The sequence below is a fragment of the Bactrocera tryoni genome, unplaced genomic scaffold (genome assembly GCF_016617805.1).
Source record: "Bactrocera tryoni isolate S06 unplaced genomic scaffold, CSIRO_BtryS06_freeze2 scaffold_25, whole genome shotgun sequence".
Lineage (NCBI taxonomy): Eukaryota > Metazoa > Arthropoda > Insecta > Diptera > Tephritidae > Bactrocera > Bactrocera tryoni.
This window is the reverse complement of record NW_024395977.1, coordinates 282,490-288,489: the sequence shown is the minus strand read 5'-3', so window position 1 is coordinate 288,489 and position 6,000 is coordinate 282,490. Positions and strand designations below refer to the sequence as shown.

At 36.6% G+C, this 6,000-nt stretch overlaps 1 pseudogene; it reads right to left on the bottom strand.

Moving 5' to 3' along the window:
* Positions 1-1,945: 1,945 nt before the first annotated feature.
* LOC120780359 overlaps positions 1,946-6,000 on the bottom strand; it is a 28,786-nt pseudogene continuing 24,731 nt past the window's right edge.

The following is a 6,000-nucleotide window of genomic DNA, read 5'->3' as shown; positions in this document are numbered from 1 at the left end:
ACACCAAATGAAACACGTCTGATCTCACCAAAAATCTGTTACGTACTAAAAAATTCTCGAATATAGTGCGCGAAAGAAAACTTAGAAATAACCTTGAGCTTTTCCGGCATCTTCTCGGCTACGAACAATAAAAACCGGCCGACTACCTGGGGTTTCCCAAAAAGGTTTCAGATGTTATTCACGATTCTACGTTGTTATTATTTTTTGTTTCTTTAAATTGTCACCGACTAATAATATTTGCAGAAGACATTTTTTTAGAAAGTTTTAGAAAACTTTTTTTTAAATAAAACAAACAAAATTTGTAATACTCATATTCTGGGTACCCCGGTACCCGGTTGCTAAACGCCGTTGGTAAAGTTGGTTACTAACATAAGGGTTAACCAAGCTATGCATGATCTGGTAAGCTGTATCACAAGCTTGTATGACAAGGAAGAAAGGCAAGATAATCCGTCGAAAAGAGTTATGGTAGGAAAAGCATCGCAGGTATCCCCTATCCAAAGTGATCAAAATGCCCCAAAGAGATCTCGCGAGATATTGGGATATTTGCCACCAACGAAAATGCCGCAAAACATGAGTCATAAAGTGCAAGCAACATATAGTGAGGTCACTGAATGCATGCACAAAGTCAGGTTGGGAGACAAGCCTGCAGTCGAAAAATGGATAAACATTGTTAGAAAGAAGAAACCGATCAAGAAGAGAATAAGATCGAAACCAGACGATATTATCTTAACAAACAAGGAGGGAGCGTCGTAAACAGATATCCTGAAAAAAATAAAATGTGACAGAGGCCTTGAAGAACTTTGTTTAAACGTGAGGCTTCAAGTGATTTCTTATGTGCCATTGTGCACTCATCCCAAACAATGAGCTTGCATTACATCAACAATTTTCCCATTGCACTGGATCGGGAAATATTGCATGTTGGAGTATCAATTGTGTTTAACTTAAGCGTAGAATGTGCAATTCCAGATGATGCTAACGCCAAAGCTATGTCACATCTTGATCGAATAGTGGCCAAAATCAATGAAATGACAAATGTTTGCCCTGTTCCTCCAGGTGCGTCCAGGAAGAATAGGCCACCGGTACTACTGTCCACCGCTTGCATTAATGTCTCGTATACTTGTTTTTGCTGTTCATTCATTAATATAATTAATGTAATATTATAAATAAATATTAATAACTTCAAATTAAAAAAGAAAAATAAAGTTGCAAATTTGATAAAGCAAGGTGGACTAAAAAATCTCCAGTTAAAATCAATTCATTGCCGTTTGCAAAAAAAACTAAGTTAAAGCAACATTTTTATAATTTTTAATTTGTTTAAAATCATTTTATTACTAATTTTACATAGTTATTCTAAAAGAATAAATAATGCTTAACTAAATACATACATTTTTTAATTTTTATTTTTACTTTATTTTCTTTTCTTTTGCGTTTTATTTTCATATAATTCTAGTAGGGTTTTACAATTTCATTCTTAATTCAAAATTTGGTTTCATACTTTCAATACCCACATTGAATGTGTTTTGTTTTGGGTTTATGCCTGTATTTCCGAAAATAAAGAACATATGTATATTAACATACAATATATTAAAGTGATTTCTTCTCATTTCCTCTCACTCTGTGAGATATTTGCCTAACTGGGAGCCAACATTATTATCTTTTATTTCAAACAATCTTTGTTGATCACGCTCTTGTCCTTGTAATAAGGAGCTTTACGATTTTTCATTTACTTTGTATAAGTTAGTTTCAGCTATGGAAGCGTACCTGTCCTAAGCTACTCTAACCAGGGCACAAAATAAACAAAATTCACGATAAAGAAATATAACAGGTTGCAATGAAATTAATTATACAAGTATTCTAATGTTTTTCGAGAAGATTAATATCATATTCAGACAGACTGCTACACTTGTGCGCCTAATGGTTTGCCATGTATCCATTACTCGTACCTCTAGTGTCTGAGGTGATAGGCGTGATCAGGCCCCCGCCACATGCGGCATAATATCAGTTTGCCACATGGTAACTCGCTTAGATCTTAGCCAAATTCCCGATGACTCCTCGTGCAACACTAAATCTTTGCAAGCGTGTGCGCGATGCAGCAGAGTTTCTCCAAATTACACTCAATGTGACGCTTTAGTTGAGTCGTCGTTGTGATGTGCGCCAATGCAGCAATGACGATGTCAAACTACCGTCGGGATCCCATGACAAATGGAACAGTTCGGTCCAAACTAAACGGAACGCATTTTTACCCGGGTGTCCGTCGCCGGTGTATTGTATCAGGACCGGAACCGAGAGCACCCAGATCTACATCGGAGGGTATAGACAGATCACGTGCTAACGAAATGTTTTCCGGACACATTATAAAGCGAGGTTCGAGTCGCCCGTCGAGATATATCTCAATTTAAGCGCTCTCATAGGTGGGATCACCGAAGCGCAGCTCTTCAAGATTCAACCATAGATGGCGCTGTGCCGCTACTTTCTGTTTCCAAATGAACTTTTCGCGACGATAATGATGCTGAGGCACAACGCTGCCTGCCTGTCGCAATCGCCAATGCATTCTTTTACGGAAACACCAACTCACCATCAGGCGAGGGCGCTAATGCTATGGGACTACATAGCGGACCGTGAGGAAACTCATAAGACGCCTCGAATAGTGGATTGGGATTCTTGAAATAGGACGTGATGGCATGTTGACCCTGTAGGATCCTTTCCAGGTTCATCTGATCTGCAATTTCTATCGCTCCTCCAAAATGACCAGCTTGTCAACACGTTTTTCATGACAACGCGTGCAGGTATTGTTATTGTACATACATGTAATTTCGATTACTGTGCGTGCATATAGTCGACGATCAGTCACGAACTATTATTGGCAGCTTACGTCAGAGCTACCGGTGCGTTTGAAGATTAAAGAATTCATTGGTGAGTGTATGCCGAAGCATGTATTATTGAAGAAGTTATAATGCGCCCAATAATAGAGCGATGAGCCACTATAGGATCTTGTTTTCGAATCGAATTGTTCGTACAGCGAAGGACTAATGCTCATGAAGTCCACCTTCTCTATGGGGTGTGAAAATGTATAGCAGAAGGTTTTGATAATACGCGCCGGATCGGGACGACCTGAATCGGAAATGGTCAGGGATTCAGCGTCATATTTGAGTTTTCGTCATATTTGAGTATCTGTGACTCGATTCGATTAATGCGAAAGCTGCAGAGAAGAAAAAAATACAAAATTAGCTGGGGTTAGGAAGAAGAGAGCAAAATGTTTTTCGTTAAGAAATATCTAAATAGAGTGTACTGATTATGTAGCGGTGGGCAATAATGGAAAAGAAATACGAGGTAAGGCGAATGTAAAGCATCAAAGAGATGCTAGCATATGTATCAGTGGAGTCATTGGGCTATGCCAAATCAGGCAGGCTTTCTTTCTACCCAATATGTACCACGAGTTTTCGAAATTTTATATTATAGAATTTTATGGAATTATACTTAAATTGTAGAGAAGAGTAGAAGGTGAGGTGAACAGGGACACAGGATACGGATCTATACGGATGTACCCGAACTATATAAGCGTCCGTCCGCATAATTTCCACTTGGTTAACACTGCAAAAGCCATTTAGCAAGACCGAACGTTAAGGGGGGGGGGGTTAAGGTTTGAAAACTTTTTTTTTCCATTTTTTTTTATTTTTTATTTTCTGAACCATCAACATCTCAAGAATATTGTGTTAAACTTTAGATCATTCGGAGAAAAACTAATGAAGTTACAGCAGGTTGAATAACGGTACCTCTAACTACCTGCGCTGAGTGTACAAAACTTTGAATCGATTTTCCCAAATATGTCATTTTTAAAGTCGATGACCAGCCTACAGAAAAAACTACTCCATCGATCGTTTTGAAATTTTGTACAAATATTCTACTTATATATAGCTCTCGAATGACGTCGAGTTTTTCCAAAAATTTTAATTTCTAAGAATTTTACAATAGCAAATAGGACGATTTTTTCGTCCAAAATCGTCATTTTGGCTTGAAAATGGTACCAAAAATTGAAAAATTAAAAAAAAAACTCGACGTCAATTGAAAGATAAACTAATAAACTAAAGAAAGCATTTTAACTTTTTGGTTTCAGATGATCCAGTGATGCTGTAGGCTGGTCACCGCACAACAACTTTTTTTCGAAGTGCCTGCAGAGATCGACGATAAATCCGTTATTCCTCTCTATTTTTCGATAAAACTTTTTTTTAAGTATCCTTCAAATGTTGTATTTTCATTTAATAATAAGTAAAATAAACCTACAGCAATAATTTTTTCTAAAAAAATTCACGAAGAAAGGTCTTTTTTCGACGAAACAAACCTTAACCCCCCCCCCCCCTAAAGTGTTAAGGATGTGGTGTGTGTTGAGGAAGCGTAAGGAGGAAATTTATATATGTATGTATAAGCATGTACATAAGTCGGAAGTTGGCTTGCGGCATAATGATCATTTGCGTTTGCAGCACAAAATTACATTTATACATTTTGTTTAAGCCTTAGCGGTACGTGTGGAATATTTGAAATACGCATATTTTGTGACCACTAATTTGAGCGCCATGGGATAAATCTAATTTTTTAACGTTTTTAACAATAATTCTCTTAGGTGGAACAGCTGCATCTTTCGAAATAATTGTGTTATAAAAGAAATTTTATTAACAATATTATTTCTGAATCTGAATTTGAACAACACCGAGAAGACACGAATGGAATTTTCGAAACAATTATATATTGTCTTGAAATTTGTTCCGAGTAGGAAAGAATGGGATTATAGAAACTTTTGCATTTTTTATGAGAATAAGTTTTCGTTGACATTTCACTTTATACGTAAAATTAAATTTTAAATTTATTATTTTAATTTATAGTAAAAGTAAATACTTGGTGCATAGGCATATGTAAGCATATACATATTACCTATATCCTAATATCATTATTACCATATCTTTATTTACGAGTGGTTCCATTAAAATCTCTCTCAAAGCCGATCACAGAATATTTTTCGTTTGAGTAATCGTAAGTATGAAATAAATAAAATGTGAAACACGTAGGACAAGACTTATAGTATACGCGAATTTAAAACAGATCAGTTCACTGAACTTTTTTCAATCAATAAGTCTATTTGAACTTGCATTACGTGCATTTTAGCTTTGTTTTTTATTTTATATTTTGGCATATTTGGATACTTCCATAAGCTTAGGCATGAAATTGAAGTGCATAATAAAATATTATGTCAGATTTTGTTAGGCAACGATATGTAATTGTATGAATGCCTGTTCCCACAGCTACATTACCCCATTCACCGCAAACATTCGCAAAGGCTTGCAGAATACGAGGCATTTTTACAAATGTGCGGGTGTTACGGAACATTGCTTGAGCTTCGGTTGTATTGGCTTACGAAATATGACATTTTTGTGGTTGACTACTAGTCTACCTTGCTAGCCTGTCCTCATTACCGTGGATCACCCGCAGAAATTGGTTTAAACTAAGTTCCTTTTATTTTTATTACTTTTATTTCATTACGTTTACTAGTTCCATTTCGTGCCATTTTTATCTGCATTGTGATTACGTTTTTTCAGTTATTTAGTTAGGTTAGCTTGAGTTTTCCGCACAGCAGACTACCTTTTTCTAGGGCATTGGTAGTCTCGAGCTCGTTCTCTTAAAAACTTCCTGGTACACCTGCCACATGTGGCATATATTATATAATACACGTGCCGTATACATACGCATATGTATACTCTCAGATGTATACGTGGTCCAAGGATTTGGCTGCAAGTCTGCTCCATAATGACTACATAACTACAAGCGACAACTTCTTTCCTCCATTGCTTTATCCGTCCCTAGTACTCTCGTTTGACTTCCATGCTCGCAATTGAAAAAGTCTTTGTCATCTGTATTACTGAGTTGTACCGTTCGCTGTTCACATACCCGCATACAAGTGGATTTTCAAAGTTCTGACTTTATTTTGTGACGCTTCAATGCAGTTTTGCT